The following is an 11057-nucleotide window of genomic DNA, read 5'->3' as shown; positions in this document are numbered from 1 at the left end:
CTTATAGAGTTTCGGCCTTACCCCGGGAGGAGGGGCGGTGGGAGGAAGGGGAGGAGGAGGAGAGGGCGGGGTGAAGAGCGCGGCCGGCTGAGTCACCCGCGGGCGGGGCGGCCCCGCAAACTTTTCGAGAGGAAGGAGAGGGGGGGGAGGAGGGGGAAAGAAAAAGGAAAAAAAAAGAAAAAAAAAAAAAAGGCAAGAAAGGGGAAAAAAAAACATGCGTCCCTGCAAGAACGGTTCCGAGCTGCGCCTTTCTCCCCCTCCCCCGCCCGTGCGTCTCCGCGCGGCTCTGCGCGCTCAGCCCGGGGCCATATGCCGGCTGGCTCGCCTCCGCCTCACTTTAAGTTATTAAAACACGGCTTTAGAAGGGTGCGCGGTGGATTCTGCCTTCCCCCCCCCCCCCCGTGCGCTGCCTTTCCGCTCCGCAGGGCTCTGGGCTATAACCCTGCCGAACCTCACCGCGACGCCGCTCGCAGGGCGTGGGCACGGCGGACCCGGGGCCACCCCAAGAGCGCGGCGCGGCTCCGGGACGGCACTGCGGGGGGGAGCGGGGCGCAGCCCAAACCAACGGCTTCAGCGCGCGGGGCCGCGCTCTGCCCTCCTGCGGTGTCAGGGAGCGGCCGAAGCTGCTGCGAGCCCCTCCAGCTCTCTTTTTGCACTGTTGCCCTTGTTGTTTACTTAAGGGGAGCAGCCGAGTTCCTCGAGCTCCCTTCCCTACCCAGTTCCCCTCGCCCCGGCCGGCGGCGGGCACTTCGCCGCTCTGGACGCGGTGCCCGTTCCCAGGGCTCTCAGCCTCTATAATTAACTACGCGGTAATTGCCGAGCTGGAAACGTCACTGCGGGGACTTTCCGAAGCTCCCGCGAGCCGCCAGCGGTCACCGCTTCGCTGCCGCCCTCCGCAACAACCCCCCCCCCCCTTCCCTCCCGTGCGCTGCTTTGGGCCTCCGGGGCCGGGACTTTGGGGGCGGGCGGGAATCGGCGCGGCGCTGCCGCCGGGCGGGGCGGGCAACGCGGGAGCTGCGGGGCGCGGGGAGGGGCGGTGGGCACGGCAGTGAGAGCGCGTTGTTACAAGAGGGCGCAGGGCGAGCAAACGGGTGCGCAGTGCGCTCGGCGCAGATTGCGCCGTTCCTGCGTCCCGGTGCTTACAGGGTTGGGGTTCCCTGCCCATGCACACATTGAACACAGCGATTAAAAACTGCTGTCCCCAGTCAGGATGACCAAAAGGAGGGAGCGAGACGAGGAATTGCAACTGACATGCTGAGCTGGGAGGGGAACGTTCCCATAGTGCGCGCATGGAGCTGAGGGCAGTTGGCACGCAGTGCTGCGGGGTCGTACAACCAAAGAATCATAGAAGGGCTTGGGCTGAAAGGGACCTTAAAGACCATACAGTTCCTCCCCGTGCTGTGGGCAGCGCTGCCACCCACCAGATGAGGCTGCCCAGGACCCCATTCAACCTGGCCTTAGGCACCACTAGGGACCGTCACCCACAGATGCTGTGCCAGTGCCTCGCTGCCCTCTATCACATAACCTGAACCTCCCCTCTTTTAGTTTAAAGCCCATTCTTCTTTGTCCTTGGGCAGAGCAGAGGAGAACAATTCCCTTGTCTCCTTGCTGGCCACTCCTGTGTTGATGCAGCCCAGGATGCAGTTGACCTTCTGGGCTGCAAGCATACACTGCTGGTTCATGCTTTTCATCCATCAGGATTCCCAAGTCCTTCTCAGCGGGGTTGCTCTCAATGAGATCTCCCGATCTCGTACTTGGCCTTATTAAATCTCATTATGCTCTCATGAGACAACTTTTCAAGCCATCCAGGTCCCTCTGGATGGCATCTCTTCCTTCTGTTACATCAACTTCACCACTCAACTTGGTGCCATCAGCATACCTGCTGAGGGTGAGCTTTATCCCTGTGTAGGCCATTGATAAAGGTGACACAAGTGTAAACAAAGTCAAAAAAGCCATCTGACAAATAGCTGAAGGAAAAATCCCTGGAGACCGGCTTTGGCCTGTTCCCAACACAGCCTGTTTCTGAGGTTCCAGGCTGGGAATCTGCTGTCACACAGAGATTCTCTCCCATGGTTCTGAGGCACCCTACAGGCACCCAATGCTGTCCCGCAGCCATGCCGTGTGCACATGGGGCTCAGCACACTTCCTGCCCACAGTGCTGCTGGGCTGCTGAGTGAGCCGATGCAGGGCAGCCACAGCTCATATCTAAGGGGTCAGGTACTAATTTTGCTGGCCATGCCCCTGAAGATGCAGAAATGTCTTTCTGCAGGCTGTACTGGGCCCCCCTGCTCTGGGTACCTTTGCAGCACTGTGGCTCTTAAGGTAGAGCAGGTGACCGTCGGTGGTGCCAGGCAAATATTGTGAGCCCTTAATCCTGCAGGCTTTGCACCTGTGAGTGACCAAAGCCCATTGTGGTAGGATGTCCTCATGCAGAGGACAGCGTTGCCAGCAGGTAACTGGGCTGGCCCTGGGCTGGGTGCCTGTGGGTAGGGCTCTGTGCCCCAGCAGCTCATGGCTCTGTCAGGCACGAGGGATGGAGATGGCACACAGCCTCGAGGGCCACACGGATGTGGCACCGTGCTGCTGACAAGGTGCCGCAGTGGAAAAAGCAGAGGTGTTCTTCCAACGGGCACCTGGTAAAGAAATTGACTGAGCGCTATTGGCCCGAGTTACAATTTCCAGTGGAAACGCCAATGTGTTTGCAGATCACAGGACAGCACGCCCACGTCCCACTGCTCGCCATGACCACCCCCAGCCCTACGCTGCAGCTGGGCTGGGCCAGGGATCGCTGCAGTGGGGTGGGATGGAGAGCTGGGAGAGAAGAGCAGGAGCGTGGCAGTGCAGCCTACAGCAGCAGGTCAGGATTCACAACTGCTTTCCTGCTCACAGGCCCAGCACAGCAGTACAGTAACACAGCAGTGCAGTAACACAGCAGCACGGTGTGTCTGGCGCCCATGCCAGCTTCCAGTGGGAGCAGCTCTGGCTGCTGAGTTGTTCAGCAGACGTCAAAATAAGAATGTTTCCATGATATTTTTCTCCCCTGGAAGAATGTGCTAGGGCTAAATGCTTTCACCTTTTTCTTCTCCTTTTTTTTTTTTTTTTTTTTTTTTTTAAAGAAAAGGCCTAACACCCCTCAAGGGCCTTGAGGCCTCACCATTGACCTGCTGCATGGTGCTGTGTCCCATGTGTAAGGCTCCATTCAGACCCACTCCTGGGAGGGCATTCTTAGGGAGCTCTCCTGTTGGCACCTTTGTAACAAAGGCTATCAGAAAGGATGGGTTTCCTCTCACACAGATTTAGATGCCTAAAAGTTTGGTGTTTAAGCCTAATTAGTTGGCCAGGCTTCTTGCATAGTCAATGGAGACAAATAGGCACCTCCAGTGTGTGATTCACCTTGGCTATCTGCAGCTTTTATCTGAGGGTCTGACTCACTCAGGACTAAGTGAAGAGCTGAGTGCCCGCTTCGCTCTGCAACTCTTGGGCAGGTGGGTGACTCGCTTAGGGCTGGACAGCTGATTTGTGGCCACCCCCAAACTCAGCCCCCACCCCACAGCCTGGCTCTGGGACTCCCACTCCATTTCTCTTAGAAGCCCCCTGTCCAGCCCTGCCAAGCAAGGCTTGGTTGCAGCCTGCCGAATCTTACTATCAGCCCCTATCGCCTCATCAGACCGAGTTAAATATTTATAAAGCTGCCGGGGCAGGGTCCATGCCTTGCTACATGTCTGTGTATTCCCTGGTGTAGCGAAGCCCAGCATCCCAACCCCTCTGCGTTGTGGGACGGAGACTCTGCGCAAAGCTGCAGGTCCTGACGAAATGCAGCTGGGAGTGCACAGAGTGCTCGTGGACGTTGGGAAATAGGCAGGAATGAATCATAAGAGTCGGGAGAAGCTGCTAATGTGTGGGAAAAAGGCAAATGTGCTACCTCTGCACAAACATATAATAAGGAAGTATGTAATAATAATTATTGTTATTGTAATACGGTCTGGGTGAGCATTTGGGAAAAAGATATCTAATAACTGACAAGCACCACGGCTCGGTTTGTTTTGATCTGAAATTCAAACAATGGCGATGTTTATAAGGTAATAATACACAGGGCACAGAGTGCTGGCACCGCACCAACTATGCACTCCACAAGTCGGGTTTATATAGGTCATGCCAAACAAATAATAGTGTTCTTCAATATAATTACTGATTCATTAAGAGAATGGGAGAGAACGTAATTGAGTCTGTTTGGATTTCAGGGAGGTGTTAGATATGGTAAATTTATACATTTGACCTTGGATTTTGGAGACATTACATGCTCGCCCAGTTCTGCTCCCCTGGAAGGCAGCGGTGACATTCCTGTTGCAGTCCCTGCAGCCAGTGCAGGACAACTCTCACTCAGCCCTGGCAGCCCCTGGATGTACCTGAAGCTTTTCCCCAAGGAAACACTACGTGTGGTGGCTCAGCCATGGGTCCAGCATCCCTCATCCCTATTGCCAGCCTTGCTGCTGCCTCCTTGCTCCTGGTCCCACCAGGGAGCAGCTACATTTTTAGAAAAAGGCTGAGCTGGGCATAACATGGGGCTTCTAGGAAAACAGGGGCTACACCAGCCCCATCTGCAGATGGGAGAAGGGAGCAGTTGTGAGCTGAGATGTGTAGAAGCAGTGGGGTCTGGAGCCAGAGTGAGGGCATGTCCCAAAACTGCACTGCCCTGGGGCTGACCTCTGCTCTGGAGGGAGCTAAACAGTAAAGGGAGAAACAAAACTGCTGAGCACAAGCAGCATCCAAAGTAAGTGGGAAGGATACGGTGATAATAAGCGAAGGCAGCTTTTTGTGAAGCTAAATCATGCCCCTCTAGTCAGTTGACTTCTTTGAGCTTCTAAAAAAGGCTGATCAGGAAGGAGTAGGGAACAGAGTAAATACAGCCTTTCAAAAGGGTTTTTGATAAAGACCTTTCCAAGAGTGAAATAAACTTGGCAACCGTGGGATGAAAAGTCCCGTCATGGATTAAAAAGTGGGTCAGAGCTGATAGGAGGGAGAAAATCCATTAGAAGGAAATGGCCAGCAGGGTAAGGAAAGCCTGCTGAGGGGGGCGGTGGGGCTGCGTGTGGAGGGGTGGAGACAGCCCTTGGAATGGGGTGTCAAAAACAGAGACAGGGAAGAGGGATAACGAGGCAACAATATTAGCTGCCGGCAGAACATTATTTATTGTAACTTCAAGCATGGCTGGGCAGGGCTGGGAGGCGCTCCAGAAGCTTCTAGCTAAACTAGGAAACCAAACCACAATGACGGAGAAAGTTCAGCTTGCACAAGTACCAGTGCAAACCGTTTTGGAATAAACTGGGCAAGCCTCTTGCTCTGAATTAGAAGTTATCTTGTAGGGGTCAGCTGTGGCATGGGCACTGATTGCTCAAGCCTTGCTCAAAAAAGGTCAGGATCCCAGATCAGCAGGATGAATCTGTCACCATGCAGCCCAGCTGCACATTGCAGTTCCTGTGTGCCTGCATAGCAGCAGGGCCTAAAGCAGCTTCCTGAGAACAGCTCCGCTGGATCCATTTGAAAGCCCACCAAAAGCAGAGTGGGTGAACAGAAATGGGATGGGATCTGCCAATAAGTTCACGCCTGGCCCAAGCTTGGCCCAGCTGCCAGCCCACCTGTAGTGGCGTGTCTGCTCTGGCTGCGGTGCTGCAAGCCAGTTTTGGTAGGGCTGGTTGCTGGTAACCCTGTGTCCCCAGCCCCCGGCACCAGCAGGCGAGGCCCAGGCTGCATCCCTGAAGCTTACCCAGTGTGGGTGTCCAGCCATCACGGTGCAGGAATGGCTCTGCTGGGACAGGCGCAGATCCTGGCGGGGTGTGGTTGCATGAGCCCCATGCAACACGAAACGGAAGGGGAGTGCATTTGTAAATAATTTACTAGAATGACCTACATGCTACCAAGCCTTTGTTCCCTTTTATGCAGTCAGTAGAGAACCACACAGCTTCAGAGAATGAAGTCTGAGGACGAAACGCTGAGAGGTGACACAGAGCAGAGGCATCCGAGCCTTTCCTGCAGAAAGGCAGCCTGAAGTGCCTTCAGAGTTTACAAGCTTTTCCAAGCTTTGCAGAGAAGTGGGAGAGGGGGAGATGTCCCACGGCCCTGTGGAGGGAGCAGGGAGGGGACAGCTTGCTGATGGTGACAGTCACGTGTTTGGAGCTGCCAGCACTGCACTGGGGTGGCAGCTTGTGCATGGAGAGGGAGAGCTGTGGTGGAGGAATCAAGGCCCGGGCTAACTGCCAGCAAAGAAAAGCAGATCATGCTCTTCACGAGAACAGAGAAATTGGGCCTGGTGTGTGAGCTGCCTTTGAGAGCTGGCTGGAGATGGGACCCAGTGATGCCCAGCTGCATGGCAGAGTTTCCTGGACGTCGCTAAGCCCTGGTGGCCTTGGGGATCGACAGCAGGATGCTTCCTTTCTGCAATCTTTGCCTTCTGTCATGGGATGAGGTGTGGTGCACAAACATGAAACATCAATCAGTAGCCACTGGCGGGGCCAAAGAAAGGCTATGCTCATGCTTGTTGCTACTTTTTTCTTCTTTATGATTCTGCTCTGTAAATCGTGTGATTATAGGAGAATCTCAGTTTTCAGCTAAGAAAAAGTATGCTTTTCTTGCTGGTTATTGCAGAGACAAACCTGAAAATTCTAGAATATTGAGCCCAAAGACTGAAGAGTCAGAAGATAAACAAGCACAGAATCCAACGCTACTGGTTTTCCAAATTTTTAAATTATATTGTTTAGGTGACTGACAGTATTTTGGAACCCAGCTCTCAAATGTTTGGGATTAGCTGTCCTGGAAAGTAGAGCATGTTGGCTGCCTAGTGCTACTTGGGAATGTCAAAATGCCAGCCCATGGATCTGCAGAGCTCGCTTAGTCTCGCTTACTCAGAAGCCCAGGACCATCTTCTGGGGCTCGGAGAGCAAAGCTGGTCAAGTTTTCTCTCTGAGCTCTGCTGCACGTGGCAGTCTAGCTGGATAGCCCTGCCAGCAGCAGGAGCTGTGGCCTCACCATGGCTACCTGGCCTCCCCTGTGAAGCAGAAGTAGCACTGGCATTTCTTAGCGGGTGAGGATCCACCCTGCACATTGCTGCAGTATCTGGCGTCTTTGTGTCTGCCTTGACCATTCCACTCAGCACCAACAGCACTGCACAATCTGCGCTTCTTTGCTTTTGGCTGTAGCTTCTCTGTGTACAGACTCGCTATCTCTGGGCCTACAGAGATGATTCATGTTTCTCCATTTTTAGACATAATAAGAAGAAGAATAAGAAAAATAACCAGTGGCTTCTGACTCTCACTTGTGCTGCCCCTCAGTGTGTGCATCTCGGCTCTGGGAGCTGAGAAGCTGTACCCACTTGTTGCTGCTGAAGCTGGCTGACCTTAGTGCAGGGATGGGATGCAGGGTGGAGATGTGCGGTTCTTCCCAAGACCACATGGCTCAGTCTGTCACCTCTAATGTCACTGATGGATCGAAAACCCACAAATTCACGCTGTGGTGGATGTGACTGTGTCCGTTGCAAATGCAGCTGTTCCAAAACCAGAATTTTTAAGTGCTGCTGAAATGGTGAAAACCCTTTGAGGACCAGGTGTGGGGCCGGCGGATGGCAAAACCTTCCTCAGTGAAACTGCTTAAAAGAGCAAGTCTATTAATGTACCAGGAAAGTGAAGGAACATGTCAGTCTGAGCCTTGCTTCCTGAAGCAGCAAAAAGCTTGTCCCAGGAAGGAGGGCTGCTGCAGCAACAGAGCGGTGGGATGTCTGCCCCAGAGCTGTGCTGCGTGCAGTCCCTGAAGTGCACGTGGGCAGGGCTAGTTTTTCCATCTCTCTTTACTACCAGAAAAAGCAAAGCGCCCCTCTGTGTGTGCTCGCTAGACTAGGAAGAGCGTGCACACACGTGTGTGCGTGTGCACAACGCCGAGCACGTGAACAGCGGCCGCGGGGTGTCATGGAGCATGCAGCCCACACAGGGCCGAGCTGGGCGTGCTGACGGCAGCGTGGCTGTGGCAGGCAGGGCTCCTCTGCACGCTGATGAAACGCAGCTGGGCTCAGCAACCGGCTCACTTGGTAGAGAAGAGTCTAGAAGGGCTCGTGCCAGCTATAAACAGAGCGATCAGCATACACAGGATGTGGTGAGCAGCTACAGGCGTCCCGTTATTAACTTCACTTTTATTTCAAGGGGATTCACTTCTCTGTTCTGTTTCCCATTTGGGAAGTGAAACCTAAGACCATGGTACCACTTAACAAAAAAATTTGGTCGCAGCTCATTTGTTTTTCTACTTTATTCTTTTTTTCTCTTGTAAAGGTTACTCCGCTGTTCCTTTGACGGAATTTATTGAAATTACTGGCAGCGTGCTGACTCTTCGCTCTCTGTTTCTCTCCTGAGGAATTATCTCATTTGTGCTCATTGAAGACTGTTGACTCTGAGGGGAGTGTTTACTTGAGGACACCTCGCCTGGAGGAAGGAGCAATGTGGAAAGCGAGCGCTGGTTCCTCCCAGTCACAGCCCAACCAGCCTGTGCTGCGCAGAGGTGCTTTGTAAACATTTGTTCATCCTTGCACACACCTCCCACCTCTCCGAAAGGTGAGGAAATGTTATTGCCACCTTTCCACAGATGGAAGAAGTGAGCACAGAGAGGTGCAGTGACTCATCGGCCGCAGTTGAGGCAGAGCTGGAGCTGCAGAGCTGAGCTCCCAGCCCTGACATCGCCAGGAGTCATGTTCCCACCCGGTTCTGGGACGTGGGCAGTGCCAGCCCCATCCACCTGCCACCCACCTGTCCTGGGAGCCAGCAGTGTGCATCTCAGCATGTACAGAATGAGATCAGATCACCGTGGCTTACTCCGTGTGCTGGTGTCATCACAGCATGGTGTGCTGTTATGTCACGATGTTATTACGCCTGAAACTAGCACAAGGCTGCTCACAGTAACAGGGCAGGCAGCTGAACGTGACTGCGTGCTGCTCAACCACATCACATGGTACACACACACTGCACCAGGGTGGCGGTCAACCCCATCACACTGCAAGGACCTGCCTCGATCTGCGTGCTGGGCAGGGCTGGCCCTGGCCCTGTCCATGTCTCCATCCCTGTCCCTGTTTCCCCTTCTCAGCCAGGCCTGCATTAGTGCAGCCCCACACACTCGGTGCAAGTAACTAAGAGGAAACGTAGCTCTGTGAAGCAGTGAAAGGAAAGTATTTGTCTCTCCGGTGGAAATGGCTCTCACAGCACATGGTCATAAGGACTGCAGCCCATGTTCTCAGGGGGTGCTGGCTCTTGGGAGTGCTGGGCACTTGTTGAAAGCCAAGCTGGCCTTGGTGCGAGCACTCAGCAAACAGGCACTCGGTGCCTAACGGTAGCTGTACGTTCAGAGCTGTATGTTGCCATTACTTGGTGGCACCTATTGCTGTTTACAGTCTTCATCAATATCGCTCCCCTTTCCCACGCAGAATCAAGAACAACAACAACTAACACCCCCGCTCCTTATCGCCTCTGCTCACTTTCCACACTGTCTGCATAAGCATGGTTTCACTCATCCCCAGCTCGGTGCGGGCGAGTTCACATCACTCAGTTCCACTTTGTGACACAGCTCTGTCTGTCTGTTCTCAGGTCTGGGCAGGATGCGCTGTGATCAGATTCACCGTACCCGAGGGGAGGGTAGAGTTCTCTCTACACATCTGTTCATTTTTAAGTAAAACACTTGGTACTTTCTTCTTCTAAATGAAACCTTTGAGGCAGGTCATCCTCATTAAGCTTGCACCTAGCTGTCTCTTGCCTAGCCAGCTGCAAAACCGGTGTTCATTGCCACGGTGAAGCCCAAAGAAGGAACCTGTTTGTCATCTGTGGGCTTTGGGACAGTTCAGGAGCCTGGTCCTGCATGCTGTGAGGGGCACAGCCAAACACTCGTGAAATTCAAAGCATGAGAAACCAGGGTTTCAGTGGTGCTTAGGAGCACGAAGGATAGGCAACTGAGCACCTGGACTGTTCACAGGCCTCCTGCGTCTCATCCTACTTCGGTGTGTGGTTCTGCAGGGCACTGGGACCTTGTAGGTGTAGTGGAGTGGAGAGGAAGATGGCTCTTTCTCTGGCCCGCCTTCAGGCAGCAGCACCACCTAAGGCTACAGAGCCGAGGTTCCCTCCCTTCGCCGAGGGTCAGGCTGGAACTGCAGGGTGTGGGGAAGGCAGGCCAGGCCATGAAGGAGATGGAGAATGCGGGCCAATGTGTTGGGGAGCCTGGAGTCAGCACCTTTTGTCTGGAGAAACAGAGGGCCCTCTGTAGTGGAACTGGCAGAGTTAATCTCATAGTTAAACTGTTACCGGGCTTCACCTGCTCTTATCCCTCCGTGGTGCAAGGGGCAAGGGGCTCAGTAGGTCAACTGGCACTGGCACTTCACAGCAATTAAAGGGACCCAGCCAAGGCCCTGGATTTGACCCACGCTTTTTTGGTTAGGTCCCTTTCCACACCATGTCAGTCCTCACAGATGGCATTTGTGGCTTCAGTGTGGCTTGTGCTAAACGAAGCAGAGCCCTGCAAAGCAGCACATCCAGTCCAAAGTCAGGGATGCACTGCGTAGAATTCATAAGCCATCCTACAATAACATGCACAGGGTGCTCACAAGAGCAGCCTCAACGTAGCTGATGGGTATGTGACTGTCAAGTCTGTGTAAAACATGATGCCTGAATGTCAGAAATCCCAGAAGGGGAAGGCAGCAGTGCTAGCAATGAGGTTTTGAGAGGTACATAAAACAGCTAGTTGAGAATCCAGGGCAAACGCCCCGGCAATACCCCGCCTTCTTCTCATAAGAGGCATACAGCCAACACCCCATCACACTGTAATCAGGGCCCTCAATAATGTGGGGTTTGTTTGCTACTAATATAGCCATTGTATCTACCCTAGCTGCAGAGCCCTGCTCCTGAACTGAGGCACCAGGACTGCAAGTTACGGCTCTGCTGGCTGAGAGCTTTCTGAATGGGAACGCAGAGCAATCCTCCCTATCTCTACAGGTTCTAGCTCAGCAATGTGTGCTACACCCATTCATCTGAATGCAGAAC

At 53.7% G+C, this 11057-nt stretch overlaps 1 long non-coding RNA gene across 2 annotated transcripts; it reads right to left on the bottom strand.

Annotated features, from left to right (window-relative positions):
* Positions 1-8278: 8278 nt before the first annotated feature.
* Positions 8279-9631, bottom strand: LOC149917818 (uncharacterized). Of its 2 annotated transcripts, none has more exons than XR_016466901.1 (2): positions 9506-9631; positions 8279-8912 (listed from the first exon to the last, which is right to left on the bottom strand). It is a non-coding gene; the product is annotated as an uncharacterized LOC149917818 (long non-coding RNA). The 2 variants fall into 2 exon arrangements; XR_016466902.1 differs by having other exon boundaries at positions 8279-8906.
* Between the last annotated feature and the right edge of the window lie 1426 nt (positions 9632-11057).

Source organism: Phasianus colchicus, chromosome 5 (assembly GCF_987193195.1).
Source record: "Phasianus colchicus chromosome 5, bPhaCol1.hap1.1, whole genome shotgun sequence".
Classification (NCBI taxonomy): domain Eukaryota; kingdom Metazoa; phylum Chordata; class Aves; order Galliformes; family Phasianidae; genus Phasianus; species Phasianus colchicus.
The sequence above is the reverse complement of the archived record's forward strand: the minus strand, read 5'-3'. Positions and strand labels throughout refer to the sequence as shown.